General features: G+C 34.4%; 1 protein-coding gene across 7 annotated transcripts in view; it reads right to left on the bottom strand.

Annotated features, from left to right (window-relative positions):
* Positions 1 to 19489, bottom strand: part of Cntn4 (contactin 4) — a 1000475-nt gene that overhangs the window by 591272 nt on the left and 389714 nt on the right. Inside the window, exon 1 of one of the 7 annotated variants that reach the window (XM_026788155.1) lies at positions 6361 to 6401. The exons of 5 other annotated variants lie outside the window; for them this stretch is intronic. The gene's annotated coding sequence lies outside the window, so the exon portion shown is untranslated. Of the gene's footprint in view, positions 1 to 404; positions 446 to 6360; positions 6402 to 19489 lie in introns of those variants that run through there. One more of the 7 variants, XM_026788156.1, reaches the window with a different exon arrangement.

Genomic DNA, 19489 nt, shown 5'->3' with positions numbered 1-19489 from the left:
TGAAGTTCTTACTATTCTTTTCTTTATTATGTATGTTTATTATAAATGGGACCTCTTAAAATTGAGAGGCTTTTGTAAAACAAAGGACATGGTCAACAAGACAAATTGACAGCTTACAGAATGGGGAAGAGATCTTCACCAACCCCACATTAGACACAGGACTGATGTCCAAAATATACAGAGACCTCAAGAAATTGGTCATCAAAAGAACAAATCAGGCAATAAAAAAGGGGGGACAGACCTAAACAAAGAACTCCCAACAGATGAATCTAAAATGTCTGAAAGACATTTAAGGAAATGTTCAACATCCTTAGCCATCAGAGAAATACAAATAGAAACAACTCTGAGATTCCATTTCACACTTGTGAGAATGGGCAAGATCAAAAACACTGATGACAACTTACGTTGAAGAGGATGTAGGTAAAGGGAACACTGCTCAGTTGCTGGTGGAAGTACACACTAGTACATCCGATTTAGAAATCAGTATGATGATTTCTCTGAAAAATAGGGAACAACCTTCCTCAAGACCCAGGAATACCACTTTTGGGTATATACACAAAGGATATTCAATCATACCACAAGGGAATGTGCTCAACTATGTTCAAAGAAGCATTTTGTTTGTCATAACCAGAACCTGTAAATAATCTAACTGCCCATTAACATAAGAATGGATAAGTGAAATGTGGTACATTTACACCATGGAGTACTATACAGCAGAAAAAAATAATGACATCTTGAAATTTGTAGGCAAATGGATGGATCTAGAAAACATCATATTGAGTGAGATAACCCAGACCCAGAAAAAAATATCATATGTATTCACACATAAGTGTCTTTTAGACATAGAGGCAAAGAAAAATTAGCCTACAATTCCCAATTCCAGAGAATGCAGACAACAAAGAGGACCCTAAGAGAGACCTACATCAATCTAATATACATGGGAAGTAGAAAAAGATGAGATCTCCTGAGTAAATTGGGAGCATGGGGACCATGGGAGAGGATAGAAGGGTAAGAGAGAGGAAGGGTGGGGAGTAGAGAAAAATATATAGCTCAATAAAAACAATCAATAAAAGAAAGATCAATGAAAGTTATGGTGTTTTTATGTTTAAAGATACAGTATATAAATATGCCACATTTTTCCAATGAGTCTATAGCCTCAATAAAATTCCCATTAGCTACCCCAAAAGTTTTGAGTAGACATAATCAGTGCATATTATATAAGTGTATATATGTATGATAGTAAGTTATTTAATATTATTATGATTTGACAATAAAAATATATTTTAAAATTTTATAATGTATGTAGAACTTTAAATATCACAGCTAAAACACCATTGACACAAAAGAATAATGCAGAAAGAAATGCTTTTCTCAATAATAAGATTTAACCATATACCTACATTAATCATGAGAGTGTGGTATTGGCAGCGAGACAGAAACTAGATAAATGGTTCCATGTGGAATATCCAGAAATAGAGTCACATAAATCTGCCCAAACAAGTTTTTTATAACAGTAATATTGATATGTAGTCCACATAATGGTGTGTGAAATGAATGTCAAAAACGTTGACAGTTTAATGCTTTGTAGCATATACACACATGTAGCATATTCACACATTTGTGTGACCACCTTTAGTATATAACCAGAATAACTACATCATTCCAACAAGGAAGTCTACATTTAGTAGTAGTTAAAATGACTTTCAAAAGAGTTTACAAACAGCTCGGCAGATAATAGACTCCTTTTCACCAAATATTGACAAAACAATTTGTCATCTATGATAAACGAATGTCTACTCAAACTTCACACCTTATATAAGCATTAGCTGAAGATGAATAAACTTAGATATAATACAGGAAGTTGTAAAAATGTTTTAGTGAAAACATAATAAGATATTTTTGAAATGTAAGCCTAGAGAAAAGACACTTAGACATAATCCCAGACCATGGAGAATTAAAGGGAAAAATGGAAAATTAGATATCATCAAATTTAAAACTTACAATGTAAAACACGGCCTTTTCAGGTGAAAAGAAAACTTATATCTTAGACAAAATGTTTTTAAACATATTCATCAAAGGATTACTATTTACAAAATAAAAATAAGATCAAGATCAGATCAATAATTTGCTTATACAAAGTTGAAAATTATAGGTAAAATATAAATGGTGATTCCAAAAGCTATGAGGAACATGAAAATTAAAAGCACAATGAAATATCTTTCAGAATGGGTAAAAATAAAAATAATAGTAAATTTTAAATGCCGGCAAGGCTGTAGAAAGCCTGGATCCAGAACATGGACTTATTTTGGGCAGGAATTGTAAGGTGATGCACTCTGACAAACATTTGGTGAACTTTAAAAATGACTAAACTGAAGCCACTGTACTCCTCTCAAGCCTGTTAGGAAATGCATACATGTCCAGAAACATAACAGTACTTTTAAAATATCTCTCAAGTTCAAGTTATTAATGATTCTTATATATTATATATATTCTATCCTATATATAATTTTATTATATTATATAATAAATATATAATAAATAAAATATAATAAATATATAATATCTATTTTATTAATATAAAAGACAAATAGAATAGAAATATCCAACAAGTCAGCCACATAATAGTATATTAAAAAAAAAAAAAAAAAATTTTATTAATATAAAAGACAAATAGAATAGAAATATCCAACAAGTCAGCCACATAATAGTATATCTTGTTATAGTTAATACTAACTGTTGCTTGCTGTCTTTCAGTGGGAGTCTTTGACAGTATTTCATCTGCCAGTCACTGAAAGCAAAGTGGTTGTAGGAGGGGTAAAGAGAACACCAGGTTAAAAAAAAAGGAAAGGATTCTTTTAACCTATGCATTAGGTGTTGTTATCAATCACTGTGTGAAGAGCAAGACAGTACAATAGACAGAAGTGGTTACAAGATTCTAACCTGGAAAAGGAGAAAGACAAATGATAAGTAGTCAATAGGTAAATTCAATAATTATAGATTAAGTGCTCTGGAAGAAACAAAGTAGAATTGCAAAATAGAGATGAGCAAATTCTAGTTTTTTCAGTATCTAACGGGGCAAGAGGAAGAACAATACAATATTCAAGTTAGAAGCACTAAACAGAAATTTTAATAGAAAATGTAGGAAGTTTTCTGAGCCATGTTGCTGGCTTTATTTTACCTGGCTCTTATGAGAGTAAACCTTAAGGCTCCTCTTACTAAGGTCGAGTAGTGTAATTTATCCTGTCTTTGGACATCAAAAGCTCTGGGTTCAAGTTTGGGATTCAGATCAGCTGGAGATTCCATTTTTGGCCACCGTGGTTCTCAAAATCAACTCCACATATCCACATGCATGCTCTTTGTTATGTGTCTCTGAAGGCCCCTGGTGCATGCTGAGAAATTATCAATACTCTGATAACATATTCCATTTGAAGATACAAAAGTTGTCTGTTCTACTCAGTTTAGGTGAAGAAGAGGAGAGAAGAATCTCAGTGTTTCTGTTTTTTCTACTAAACCTCTACATGGTCACCAAGTTCATTTTGTTTTGCCCTCCTGCAGCTTGAATAATAAAATCCCAGAGACAGATACTGGGGTCCAAGCTGAAGATCAGAAAAACAAAGTAGCCAACTACTAAAGACACCTTTTACCTCTACCAAATCTTCCAACAAAAGGACAAGATCCTGTCCCCATGAATCCTTAGACTCCACACTTCAGTGAGTGCCTGTTTCTTCCCCTTTATGTTCCTCTCTCTGCCAAACCATATCACTTCTGTCTCCACTTCTCAAGTGCTGGGACTAAAGGTGTGTGACTCCCAAACACTAGGATTAAAGATGTGAGCCACCATTACCTGAATCTCTTTTTGAGTTAATCTTGCATACCCCATGGTAGCCTTCAACTCACAGAGTTTCCTCTGTCTCTGTCCCCCTGAGTACTGGGATTAAGGATGCATGTTCCTACTCCCTTGCCTCTAGTGGCTTAGTTTTGCAAGCTCATCTTCAAGGAAGCTTTATTCATTAAAATGCAGATACAATATCACTACACCCTTCAAGTTCATAATGCAGAATCTGTATCTTCAGAGATGAGTCCTGGAGAGTAAAGTTGTACAAGTGTACAAGAAACCAGATAAGTAAATAGTATTCATTCAGAAGGAATTTGCAAGTACTCTCCATCTCAACAAATCAAAGGATGTTTTTCAATTTTCCTCTACTATAGTTTAGATTGATAATGTCTCAATTTGTTAATTATGTCAATGTGTGTGCGTATGTTTGTGCACATACACACACATTTATGTGTTGGTCCTTTTGCAAACACTTTCTACCTCATTTTGGAGGCAAGGTATTTCTGTAATTTTTACAGAATAAAGGGAATGGCTCTCCTAAAAAGTATTTTTCAACTCTTATGCTTGTTTATGCATGTTTACATGTACATGTACATATTTGTACATACGTGTATATGCATGTGGAAACTTAAGGTTAACATCAAGTCTCACGTTCCATTGTTCTTCTCTTTATTTGGTAATGGACTCACTGTCTTTCAGTCAAACATAGAGCTTGCCAAAGAGCTGGTCTCATTAGCCAGCTTGCTCTCTATTTGTCTCTACCTTCTGAAATTTAAATTATAGTGGAGCACCACACCTACCTGGCATTTATGTAGTTTTCCAGGTAGTCAGAAGACTGGTCCTCCATACTTGCATGATGTGGGATTTCCCTCTGTATGGTCTGAATATATTTTATTGACATTAGTAAATAAAGGAGCTGCTTTAAGCCAATGGATTAACAGAATATAGCCAGGATGGAAAGGATATATAGAGAGCATAGGCAGAGCCAGGGGGATGCTATGTAGCTGCCAGAGGAGAAAGATGCCTGTGTGCCAGTACCAGTACACCACAAGCCTCTTGATAAAATATAATATAATAGAAATGGGTTAATTTAAAATGTAAGAGCTAGCTAGAAATATGCTTAAGCTCTTGGCCAATAAGTACTGCAATTAATATAGTTTCTGTGTGATTATTTTGGATCTGGGCAGCCGAAAACTGAACAAGTAGTCTCTGCCAACACCTGCACAAATGCTTTACCCACTGAAGAATCTCTCCATGCTCATGAGGTTCTGAACTTATGTTAAATTCTCAAGTATCACCCCTCCCCAGAAAGGCCAAGAAGGTACAAGACCCCAGGAAAAATGAATCTGGTTGATAAACAACAATATGGTAGAATTAGACCAATATTGACAAAGCACATTGAATATTATCTTGCATAAATGATCTTTGCATTCACAGAATGCTATATGCTTTTTGTAGGACATGATGAATTTGAGTTGTTATTTCCAAAGAACACATGATCAATTTTCCTTTGTTTTATACCAACTACACAGAAATCCATGGGCCTAAAAGTTGTCTCTGGCAGGAAGCAGGTTGTGAATTTTTTAAGTCTAACTTTTCTAAAGAGATGCAATCACTGATCTAATGTCCATTGTCACCTGCATAGTTAGGAACACAAGACAAGAAATGAGAAGTGCCTTTCAGCTATGTGTGGTGCTCACCATCTGCTCTGTCTCTCTGCCATGTTCCAGTGGCTGAACCTGGGTCTAACTTGGAGGTCCCTCTAATTAAATTATTCTACAATGAAATGTTTTTAAACAGAGTTGTGCAGCATATAAACTACAAAAATAAACAAATGGCTTTAAGATGTAACTATACAATAAGCATTTATAGGTTAAGACATTTGTGTAAATGGTTTGGAATCTCTATAAAAGTACAAACTTGACACTTGCATTCAAGGAATAAGTTCAGTATATAAGTATTAGACATACTGGTAATTATTTTAATAGAAAAGTAAGAGCACTAATAGAACTTAGAAAAACAAAAGATTATTTCTAAGCTGTACTTTGAAAGATATTTGGGGTGAGAAAGTGGTATGAAAAATGAAAATGTAAAGTGGTTGTCAATTTCAGATGTTGTCAATAATATATTGGATAGAATGATGCAAAGGAGGTTAAGACATCCTACATTACCTTCTAACAGTACAAGAAGACTTTCTCTAGATGAATATAAGATCTCTATTTTCAAAACCATTCTGAAGTTCCAGATTCTGATAGTAATTTAAAGACTTTCCTCTAGGGATGAAATTATATCTGCATGGAAAGTTTTCATGAAATCTAAAATAACTCATTTAGGGTTAGAAATTCTGCTCTAGAACAAGGAGCTGCATTAAATGGAAAACAGTTCTTACAAAACATTGTGTTGTACTTTTTCCAAGAATTTCTACCTTATATAATTCTGTGGGTATGGTATCATTCTTTTTTGTCAGTATTAGGAGTTTGTCAGAGTTTCTAAGATTATTCCCGGTGTTCATTTCAATGACTCACCAATCTTCCATAACTCTGAGTCTCTTAGCATCATTCAGGTGTTGCCTTATTCTGTCAAAAGCAGTCCCAAATAAATATGAGAATGAGTAAAATAATAATAACTCAAATAAAGAAGAAGTTCATTTCTGACTCACACACAGAAAAACCTCTTAATAAGCTAGACAGGCACAGTGCATTAGTTCCACCATGATCAATTAAAGATCTAATATTCCCTCTTTCCATTTCCTCCACTATTCAAGGCCACCCGTTAGCCCAGGCCACTTATCAGAGACCCAGCCATGATGAATGTTTTCCAGTCAGCAAAAAGAATGCAGGAAAATGAGAAGATTAAAAACAAAAGAGAAATTCCTAGCTGGCTATCATATCTAAAGAAATACCATGGACATTTCCCACAGACATTTTGGTGTGCATTCACCTAGACAACTCTTAAATCCTACAACCACATTAATTATGAATGCGCTTGTAATGACAGTGTCTTATTTGAGAACAGTGCTAGAAGGAATGTTGCCTGTAAACAGTGATTCCTTCCCTGATGTCAACTCAACTCTCAACTCTCCACAATAAAAAGACAGTAAGAGCAATCACTGGATAAAATGAAAATGGAAGTTTTAGTTGATAAGAAGCTTCCAACAAGATAAGTGTCTGGGCTTCATCTGATGACTTATAACACAAGCACATCTAACTAACATGCTTAGATGAGATTAACATACTTGGCTATACCTGCCTCAGCTTCAACTTTTTAGTTTTAGAAAAGTCTTTTCTTTTCCCAATATTGAAGTTTGAAACCAAGACAATGTGGGTGCTGGACAAGCATTCTATATCTTCTACCCTCATTATACATCTTATTTTGAAATAGTGTCTGTCTCTCTCTTAGATTCTCGCGTTGGCTTGAATGTTTTCTGTTCTCAGGTGGAAACTTGTGGTACACCAGTCTCAGCTTCCCCAGCACCTGGAAGTACAAACCTGAGCCTTCATCTGCTCTCAAAATCTTTCGTAAAAGAGCTAAGGCATGGCATCTTTAAGTCTCAGGGATGCCATTTTCTGGTGTGTGAATGCTGAAATGTCCAGGAACAATATAGCTCATTTTATACAGGCATGTTAAGGGAGCCCTATTTACTCAATTACTGGAGAGTGAATATAACTTTTTAAGATGATAAAAGAAATTAAAGAAAGGAAGTTCTCTTTGTAAGTCAACTTTTAGTTGACTATGAAAGGCAACTTTATCACCTTCATATCAACAGAATTCTCTTTACTGCCTTGATGGATGAGATGAGGTACTAGAGTTCACAATTAAGGTGAATTATTTATTTATACCTACAGCTTAAGAACTTTAGGATGTTACTAGTAAAGTGTGCAGCTGTTTATAGGAACTAGTACTGATGCCAGCAAAATATTCAGTCAGTAAAAACAGCTCTTAATGACTCTAGGATAATCAATTTTTTATGTTCATAGAATTAAAACTGTGTAACTCTGCCTTTGGATAATTTTCCTATAAAAACTGATAGAATGCAAAGACTGGAGACAACAACCTTGGAAGTATGAACTGATAACACACTCTGTGTTTGTTAATTAGGAGACCCATGTGTACTTCATTCTCAGTATCATCTCATTAAGACAGTGAATCCAGATTCATCTGCTGGGTTCTTTAACTTGATGCAATGTCTTAAAGGAAGGACTGAAATACCACTAAAAGGGATCAAACAGAAAACTCAGAATTGAAAATGATAATGATACAAATACTAAAAGTTTTCTTTAATCACTTCAACAAGGAAAATAAAGGATTTATAAATGAGAATATGGCCATCTATTTATTTCGAAAATATAGGAAATATGAGGGAGATGGCTGATCCTACTTCTGGATACTCTGAGACAGTGCTCATGATATTCTGTCAAACTGGAAACTTTCAAGAGTTTCTTAACTTTCAACTTGATTTAACATATCAATTAGACAGTGCTTCCTCAGATTAGAGAGATCTGAGGTATTCATCATCATCAGTAATCTGATGTACTGACAGAAACTGCTATGTCTCTGAGATTTGAGACCTATTTAGAAATAAGGACACCTCTCTCTCTCTCTCTCTCTCTCTCTCTCTCTCTCTCTCTCTCTCTCTCTCTCTTTCTCTCTCTGTATGTGTGTGTGTTTCTATATCTTTCTCTCTCTTTTTCTGTGGGGAAGAGAGGGAGAGGGAAAGAGATTGCCAGAAATTAATCTTGAGTGTCATGCCTTGGGAATTATTCTCCTAGTTTTGGCAGAAGGTTTATCTTTCTTGACCTAAAACTCAGCAAGTATTCTAGGCTGATTGGCCTGAAAACCTCAGGAATCTAACTGCTCCTGAGATTACAAGTGCATATCACTAGGCCCAGAGATTTATTGAATGCAGACACACTGGAAAGAGGAATAAAATAATATATACCAATCTGAAGTCCATCTTCTAGAACATGGGGAGTTTGAAAGAAGGCAATACACACACACACACACACACACACACACACACACACACACACACACACACACAGAGCTCAGAGAAAGAAACTCTTTGCTACAAAATCATTATCTGTCTGGACCCTACCAGATATGACTGCCAATATAATTCCCATGTTTTTGCTTTAACATATCAAGTTTGAGGTGAAATGAGCCCATGTTTGAAATTAATACAAACAAGTAAAATTCAAGCTTAGAATACTTTCAGTTAATGTCAGGTGATCAGTCATAAGAACATTTCTATGTAACCTCTTGCCAATTAGTTACTTTTGGAAGGGTTAGTATGAGCAGGTCTATCTTGTTGGATTGAGGCTGCATTGTCCCACGCCAATCAGGCTGGTCTCAAACTCTCTTCCTACTCAAACTTCTCAAGTTATGGGATTAAAGGCAAGGGGATGCCATATAAAGCATGACTTCATTTTAATTCTGACAATTCACCCTGTCTATTTGTCTGGTGATGCGGGAGTTTCCTGTATTTTCTGTAATTATCATTAATGAATAAAGAAACTGCCTTGGCCTGTTGATAGGGCAGAACTTAATTAGGCAGGGGAGACAGAACTGAATGCTTGGAGGAAGAAGGGCAAGTCAGCCAGCAGCCATGGAGCTGTCACCAGAGATGGATGCCAAAATTTTACCTGGAAAGTCACAGCCTCGTGGCAATACACAGATTAATAGAAATGGGTTAAATTAATATGTAAGAGTTAGCCAATAAGAATTTAGAGTTAATGGGCCAAGTAGTGATTTAAGTAATACTGTTTCTCTGTGGTTATTTTGGGGCTAAGCTAGCTGGGCGGCCGGGATGAACAAGCAGGCCCTCCCCCAACAGTCCTGTATGATGTTTTGTTATTGTGTCTATGAACTATTCTTGTACATAATGAATTTGTTTAACTAACATAGCTGGCATTTTCACCTGGGTTCTGGGATTGAGCTCAGATCCTCATATTTACATAATGAGTACTTCATCAGTTGAGCTAAGCCTTCATTCCCATGAAGGACTGGCAATTGTTATAAAATAGGTTCTATACAAACTGGTAAATTATCTGTGAAGTGTACGAGTCACCTGTCATAGCAAATTAAAAGATTTAATGAACATTCTGTGTATCATTAAATCAACACTAATCTAGAGAGTATTTATTCCTGTCTTCTAGTAGATTTCAATTGAGTATCTGTGGAATTGATTTAGAAACTACACAGATACATTTAGAAATAAAAGGGGAAACCAAAGCAATATTGTAAATTCTAAGCTGCTACAGTTTTCTGATTCCAGGTAAGTCAAAAGATATAAAAGACAAGGCAATTATTGTCAAAAAGAAGACAATGTAGATTTGTGATACAAATTGAAACACAGAAAAAGACTCACAAATGATCACAGAAGATGCTGTATGAAGCACCAGAATGCAATAAAGCCTCAGAGTCAGTCAACGCCATGATGGAAGACTCACTTCAACTCTAAGCAAAAGGGAATTTCCAGTGTTATTGAAAGGGCTTGAAAAATAGGAAAACAGATATCTTTAGAGACATTTGTACCACATTGGATATCGGTTGTCCTAAACACTAAAACTACAATTAAAGATTTTAATCACACATAGCAAATGGTTCAAATAAGCTAACAACAGTGTACCAAGTGAATTTTGTTGCTATGAAGGATCTGTGAAATTTTTAATAGTTTATCTTATGAGACATAGACAACAGTCTACTGTCTATCCATGTTTCACTGTGAATGTGCTTACATATTACAAATTACAATTAAATTTATAAAGTACACTGGTCCAATAAACACTGGAATATACATTATTTAATTCAATATCAGGTCATACATTATTATATACATATGAACTTAAGTATTTTTCTTCTCTTACTGTCATTAGTTAACCCACTAGAGGCATTTAGTAAAAATGCTACAGTATGGTTGTATTTCATTAATTCAATTCTTCAATTCTCAGAACTATATTTTAATTGTTATTAATTTATTATTTTATGTGTCTAAATTTTCTACTTGTATGTGTACATGGTGCCTATGGAGGCCATAATAGGCTGTCAGATCTCCTGAAATTGGTGTTTACAAGTAGTTGCAAGCATCATGTGGGTGCTAGGAATCACTAACGTCCTCTGTTAATGATTAACACATTAACACACACATACATGCACATATACAAACACAAAAAGGTGACTTGTTTGTTTCTCCTAGAATAATTTCAGGCATCTAACAATATGCCTGAACAACAAATGTTTTAATGGCTAAGCCATCTCTGTAGTCATTTTCACACATATTTAATTGGCAATGAGTATTTGTTATATGTGTAATGAATTTTCAATACTTTGATCAGGCAATCTCTTCAGCTATATTCTGAATGCTTATTTTTAGATAAGGAGTATAGAGGTAAAAGACTTATTAAACATAACAATTATTTATATTTTTTTATTGATTTGGCCTAAAAAGAAGCTACTTCTTCTTTCTATATAAAATATTCTACTTTTCTAGGTTACACTCTTGACTTTTAGAACAGTAATTTGAAAGTGGACTAGTTATATTCCTAATTTTGAACCACATTTTATGTGAAATTTGTCCAATTATATATACAAAGCAGACAAAATGACATACACACATAAATTCTAGGGATTGAGTTTCTTTCCTGATAGTTCTGTAATTATTATAATATTTTGTTTGTTTGTGTATGTGTGTGTGTGTGTGTGTGTGTGTGTGTGTGTGCGTGCATCTGTGCATTTTCAGGTCACAACACACAGGTGGAATTCAGACGACAGATTGCAAGAACAGTTTTCTCTTTTCCACCATGAGAGTCTCTGAATTGGACTTAGATCTTCAGATATGGTCGCATATTGAATCATATTGCTAATCCCTCATAAATAATTTTATTTAGTTATGATGTATAGAAGTGTAAATCAGTAGTTTTTCCATAGAAGTATAAATGATTTTTTGCATGTATGGATTTGAAAGGTACCACTTTCTAAAACTGTACACATTAAATATCAAGAAAGCCAAACCTTTGCTGGACTATTACAAGTCCATGCAGCTCTGAAACCTGAACATTAAACATAATTCCTGACTTACCCTTTAGAACATGTCTTGAGTAATCTCTGCAGACAAGTGAACACAATAACCTGCTGCCTAAAAAGCTGTAAACCAGTAAAGGTGGAAAAAATGGTATCTTCTTGGCTAAGATAGTATACCTCGAGGGAAGTCCTACTAAATGAGAGTGAACCTTTCTAGGGAAAGTCCTGGTGCATGTGCTTAGGACGTTGGTGTTGTTTGTAGTTGCTGTTGTTTTCCTATCTATAGCATGAGTTGGGGGGAAAGCCCTTCTGATTATGCAGTTGTTTCCTATCTATAGAGTGAACTGGGGGGATAAGCCCTATGGTCTACGCAGCAGCAGGCTGCAAGCTTGTCCTATCCTTGCAAAGATACTAATTCCAATTTTTCCTCAACTTAAACCATCTATGACATAATAACTTCACATCTCTCTAGTTCTCATTTGTCCTTGTGGATATGTGGTTAAAGAGACATGTAACTCACTAGAAATGACACTATATTATATACACACCCAACAGAGATACACACACATACATGCACATATACAAACACAAAAAGGTGACTTCTTTGTTTCTCCTAGAATAATTTCAGGCATCTAACAATATAATGTGTGGCTGATGGAATCAGAAAACAGATGGTGGATGTGGAGTTCAGGCTTTTCTACTGTAGCCTGCAAACACTCCAGTTCCATACAAGAAAGAAAATGCCCGAAGGGCACAACTCCCATATGTCCATTTACAACCCCACTTTGATGAGTACTGGGAATACTTATTCACAGTAGTGAGTCCTAGTGAACAAAATAGGATGTTATATAATGTCTAAAACACAACCTACTTTGTTGAGAGAACAATACTTATTATCTACAAGTTTCTAAACCTCTCAAGATTGGCCAAAGCACCAAATAATTCCTCACACTGAGCTGTCTTTATATCTCAACAAAGGTAAATCAAGTCAATAGATGCTTCGGTGCAAAGATTTTAATAGTAAAGCATAATAATTTACATAAATGAAGAAGGCTTGCTTCCAGGAAAATACCTGATAGAAATCAAAATGTCTATGTAGAGCAACAAGAAGATGAATAAGCTAGATACTACTGTATTATTCATCATCGCTTTTTATCTATTATTCCAGATTATCTATTATTAAATATGGAGTCTATATTCAATTTAAATAGCATTAAAGTAGTTGTATTTCTCACTTGTAAGCATCCATTTCAATTGAAGGCAACTTTAATGTACTAATGCAGAAAGAGCATGCATTGACTTTAAAGCTACACACAAGTCTGAGAGTTCAGATTTGTTTAGCACACTCTCCTAGCTACTCTCATGAGCTTACACTGTTAACTGTCACAAACCCAAACTAAACATGTTAGCTAATTAAAGTTACACCTGAAGGATTAAGGAGTTACAATGTGCACATTTGGACTAATGCCCAAGAAGGGAACCATGAAATACTGATAATTTTAATAGTTGGATTCCTTTGATGGTGGTAATTAACAAGGTGTGTACAAGAAGAGAAACCAAGAAAAATTAAAAGTATTTTAATCTGTTCTGACCCACACATTTTCGAAGTCTCCTTTCTATTTTCAGATTGAAAATTTACCAAGTCTTAATTTAACTGCCTACATTTATTTTCAAGAACAAATAAAACTTACTGGTTCATGTCATTTGTTTTTCTGAAAATTAATTTACTAGCAAATGCTGATAGCATGTCTTCCAAGCTCTCTGTAGGTGACAAAGACTGAAAATAAAAGAAAATATTGAAGAAGATTTCTCATGTATTTGTGAAATTACGAAGGCATAGGAACAGAGCAATTGATATTAAAGCAATGTCTAGCCAAAGGCTTTTAAGCTTCCTGAAATCTCAGGAACCCCTGGACGAAACAGAAAGGCAAGAGGAACCTTTTTATAGAGGTTAATATATTTTATATGTTTACATTATAAACACATATACACACAGACTTTCATTTTAATTTGAAGGAAAAAATATGTGGGTGTGTCTGAAAATATCAGTGGACTCCTCAGGCAGCAAGATTGTGACATTATGGAAGATAAATAATAAATATTATTTCTAGATCTTCTGGAAACAAATAATTGTTACAAAATAAACAGATATATAAATGCTATGTTATTTGGCACAGTGGTTTAATGGTTAAGGAGAAGGGAACAAGTGTGGTTAACACTCAAGATTTGTTTAAGACTTTTAATACAATTTATTTATTTATTTTTTTTAGTTCTGAGGTTTAAACCTACGGGTTCATAATGTTAGCCAGATACTCTACCATAATGCTACATGACCATTCCAATAGCCATGCAGATGTAGCTTTTCTTTGTACTGTTTTCATTATTAAATTAAAGCCAGCACTGTCCCATCAGTAGTGAAAACATTTGCAAATGAAAATTAGTGTCGTAAAGACAGGATATAAAGGACAAAGCCAAGATCACAAATAGCAATCTTATACAAATTAATATTATTTTCATGATAGAAATTAGACCAAGGAATTGGCTACCAATAAAAAATTACTCTGAACATAACCTCCAAAATAATACCCAGAAGTATAAGTTATAAATTATATTTTATGGCCGTCAGTGCTATCTCATTCATGCCATGGTATGATGCAATAGAAAAACAAATAGGTAGTCTATCCCTTTAACAAGACTAAATCTTATCACATATATTATAAAAGTCATATAAAATATTTTTTAAATATCACCGGGCATTGGTGACACATGCCCCTAATCCCAGCACTTGGGAGACAGAGGCAGGCAGATCTCTGTGAGTTCTAGGCCAGCCTGGTCTACAAGAGGGAGTTCCAGGACAGGCCCCAAAGCTACGCAACAAAAAACAAAAACAAAATTTTATAAATATCATATGCAATGCCTTTAAAAATATTTGGATAAACTTTAAATTTAAAATCTTTATAATGGTTCATCTTATTAAACTAAAGTTTTCCATCCATTCATTAATGCATGTCATTTTGATAAAAACCCACTCATCAACATTCAACTTGGTTTGCATTTAGAAGCATCATGGAGACACATCAATAGGTTTGTCAATAAGAATGTTTCCAGAGATTACCTATATGAATATGGTGGCACTATCGCACACACAGGGAGTCAACTAAAAAGGCAAGTGAGCTTAGTAACATCTATCTCTGCTTCCTGAGCCTGCACCCAATATGGCAGCTGTCTTAGTGTTCTTGTTTTCATTCCTTCTATTTTTTTTTTTTTGAAGAGCAATTCACAACTCCAAAGTCAATTTTTACTAAAACAGTACTATAAGCATGAGACCTGGACTGAATATATGTAAAATATTGGATGTCAAAGTCTCCCAAATTTCCATGTAGTCAAGACTTGATTCTGAGGGTGTTGCTTTTGTCAGGTGCTGTGTACCAGTAAAAGGAACCATCTTGCAGGAAATATTTAGGTTATGTGGATTTGGGGACCCCCATCCATTACTTTTTCTCCTACTGACTGGCCACAAGGTGATTAATTGCTCCATTATATAATTCCTGCTGTTAGGATTTGGTATCACAATTAGAGGCCAAATAACAATAGTTCTACCGAAGTATGAACTAGAACATTTAAAACCAGGGACCCAAAATAAACCCTTTCTTCATTATTTGTCAATAGTTATAGGCATTTTTGTTATAGCAATGGAAAGCTGACTATCACATCGCCTTATTAATCCAGATGGAAGGTTGAATTAAAATGCTGAAAAATGTACTGTTTTCAATTCCATTTTAAGTTTCAGACATATTTTAAATCCGTCATTTCAAGCAGGTTTTTTCTATAGGTTAAGAACTTGGAGTCAGTGAGCTAATTACTGATAGTTATGAACATCAAATACTGTATCCCTGATGGCATATGTTTAGATATTCCATTTCCTCATTATTTTAACATCCATTTGATATCAAGAACACTTTGATCCCAGATCATCACAACCATTACATGAGAGATTGAGCAAGAAAAGATGCAAGGTTCATGTTGCATAGAAAGAACAAAAGGGCTGTTTTCACACTATTGAACTTCAATAAACACATGATACAAGCAAAAACCTTGTGTAAAAGCACTCGTGAAATATTAGACCTAGTAGCAATGAACCGAGACTCATTAAATTTATGTTTAAAAATGATTTAGTGGAGTTTTATATTATGCACAACATACATTTTCATATATAACAAATGGGAGAAAGTAATTGATGTTTCCTATATTCAGTCATGTGTAGTCTCTTCCATTATCAACATCGCTAATCAGAGCACTTCAATTTCATAAATGGTGAGCCTACGATTAAGTATTTCTACTCTTAGTTCATAGCTTACATCAGGGTTCCTTTTCTTTTCTTTGTTTTGTTTTTCAAGACAGGGTTCTGTGTAGCATTGGAGTTTGTCCTGGAACTAGCTCTTGTAGAGCAGGTTGGCCTCAAACTCACAGAGATCTTCCTGCCTCTGCCTCCCGAGTGCTGGGGTTAAAGGCATGCACCACCACCTGGCTCTGGGTTCCTTTCTAGTGCTGATCAATCTTTGGATCTAGGCAAATGTATGTTGACATGTATTCACTATTAAACCATCATTTAGAGTTACTGCTTCACCCATCTTATATCTTAATTATCTTATATCTTAATTAATCTATTCCTTTAAACCCCAGTGACCAGCACCATTGTTACTGTTTCTATTGTTTTATTCCTGTCTAGAATGTCTTGCAGCATGTAACCCATTTGTATGCCTCGTCTAGCAGTGTGCATTTCAGGTTGGTGGAGGTTTTGTACAACACAGGTTGCTCAGTTTTTTAGGTGAGAATAATAATAAATAAATAAGAGTTTGTCTAATATGGGTACTAAAGAATATTTACTTTTTCCAAAGTTCTGGCAGTCAGGAATATTAGCTAAGAGCAGAATATTGTCAGCACACAGTATGAACCCCTTTGAGCATATACAGGCATGTGGTTGCTGGTACACACAGCAAAAGCATGTCTAATTTTGTAAGAAATTTTCAAACTATTGTGTGATTTTTCAAGTTGTAAGAGAAGTCTTTTTATATCTTAGATAAAAATCCTTTTGAGTATGTAGCCTTTGCAAAAGTTTTCCCCAAATGCAGCTAGTCTTTTCATCCTTTTGACACTGTATTTTTACAGTGCTATAACTAAGTCTTAATAATATTCATCTTATCAATATATTCTTTAATGAAATGTCTTTGTTCACACTGAAGCAAAATAGTTTTTTCCACTATACTTATCATGCAGCAGTTCTGTAGCCTAGCATTTTATACTTGGGCTTTTAAAGCATTAAGTTTTAAGGAAATGTGTGAAATGAGGGCCCATATTAAATTTTTGTACATAGGTCTACAGTTTTCCAGCATCCTTTATTAAAAATAAAAACTCTTCTTACCTATTGTATGTCCTTTACTCCTGTATCATAGGTCAGTTTCCATGTTTATGTGGATATATTCCTGGGCTCACTTATGCTACTTGATTAGTCTGTTTTCTCACCAAAAGTACATTATCTTGACAATATTGATTTTTTTTCTGGTAAGTTTTTTTATTAAAAAAATTTTTAGTACAATTTTTTCTCATTTTACATAGCTATCCCCATTCCCACTCCCTCCGCATTTTCTATCCATGAACATGGAATTTCTCTCCATGTATTTTTATATTTGATTTATCTTATTAGGATTCTATAGATTTATGTACTACATATTTTACTAGCTTCATCTCTAAGGCTATCATTTCTGATGTGCCAATGTGAATCACATAGCATTTTTATTTGAAAAATTTTACTCTCATTAATAAACTAAAGAAAATAGATTTTTGTCCTCCATTCTTGTTTAATTTGCATCTAGCAGCCCTATTTTCAATGTTTCCTATTTCCAGAAATTTGAAAGATTTTATTTTTGATTATGTATATGGACATTGTTAACCTGGGTACAGATGCCCAGGCAGCCAGAAGAGGGCATTAGGTATCCTGGATTTGGGTGTACAGACTGTTCTGAGTGTCCAGCATGGGTATTTGGAACAGAAATTGGGTCTTCTGCAAGAGCAGAATATGTTTTTACCACTAAGCCTTCTCTTTCCTTCAGAGATCCTATAGTGTGATTTTGACATTCGCGCAATGTACATTTTAGTTCCTTTTCTTGACTTAATGTCAACTAGAATTTGTATTATGTAATAGAAAAGTGGAAGTAAAATGGAACACCCTCACTCTTTTGGATCTCTTGGAAAGCTTTATTTTTAATGATTTTTATCTCTATTACATATTCTATAGGAGTTTTACAGATATTTTTCATCATGTGAGAAAATTTCTTTTATTCTCATTTCACTCAATGATTTTGTTATGAATAAGTGTTGAGTTCTTCCAAGCCCTTTTCCAAACTACTGATACGGTTGAGTTCATTTTTCTTTTAGTTTGTGGTTGCAAGGGGTTACATTAACCCATCTTTCTCTGTTAAACCAGCCTTGCTTATTTGGAATAATCCCTACTTCATCATGTTGTAAAATTATTTTATAGATTTGGGGTTTTTTTCTTCTTCATTCATAAAAGATACAAGTCACTACATTTCTCTTCTTTTTTTTAATTATGGTATGATTACAAATATACAGATTAAAAATGATAATTTATTTTATTCGATATCAATGGTTTCAAAAGTAAATGAATTCCTAGGTCTATAAAAGAGCTTTTAAATGTCTAAGAAAGTAGTAACAGTAGGTAAACTTTGGTGGAAATTGAAACCCATGTTCTTTTTGTAAACTTGAATGTAGAGAAGAAAAAAATAAATACTACGAAAATGTTTCTTTGTCTAACAAGAGTTGACAAATGTTCCACATAGAAAGAAGGAAAATCTAATTAAGACAATATTCAGTTAAGGTAAGTGAATTTTATCAGTGAGGAGAGTAAAGTATTTGAATTTTTGACAAGGTTGTGATCAAGGTTTTACGGAGTCAAATAAAATATTAAGTAGACTTAGGAGCTAAACAAGAAGTAAAAACATCTTTGTAACTTAGTAACGTACATTTTTCATTCATTATTTTCAAAACTCATTTGAGTTATTTTTATAAATATATATATACCAAACAGAAGTTTGGAAGTTCAGTTCTAACCCCCTAGTCCTCAGATCTACAGGGCATCCTGGTCTACCTTTACTCTGTGCACCCGACCTTTAGAAACAAGAACATAGCAATTATGTCTATGCTGAGCTAGCACCTTGCATTTTTCTTCCTAACAATAAAAGTGTATCAAGCAAGCACACAGCGCATTCTAGTTTTCATAAAGATATGACTGCCCTTTATTTTTAGATTTCTGAGGAAAAAATATTCAAAAGTGTATTTAGAGGCATTGAATAACATTTCTGAATTTTGATAAATCTCTTTCACACCAATGCCTAAGTGATTATTTCAAATTAATTTCAAAATAGGTTGTCCGCCTCAGCAAGCTCTCTTTTGTTTTCTGGCCTACTAATAGCCTTTTATTAAACAGCTGTTCCTACTGAGTTTACTGCCTTCTTGCTCCAGTGGCCACAGCCTTTGATACCTCAGCATTTTCATACAGCTCATTAGATACTCCACACTTTAAAGGAGAGTGATGGGAATGAGTCCCTCCCAAAGGAT

Source organism: Microtus ochrogaster, unplaced genomic scaffold, assembly GCF_000317375.1.
Source record: "Microtus ochrogaster isolate Prairie Vole_2 unplaced genomic scaffold, MicOch1.0 UNK1, whole genome shotgun sequence".
In the NCBI taxonomy this organism is placed as follows: domain Eukaryota; kingdom Metazoa; phylum Chordata; class Mammalia; order Rodentia; family Cricetidae; genus Microtus; species Microtus ochrogaster.
Note: the sequence above shows the minus strand (reverse complement) of the source record. Positions and strands in the feature narration are given on the sequence as shown.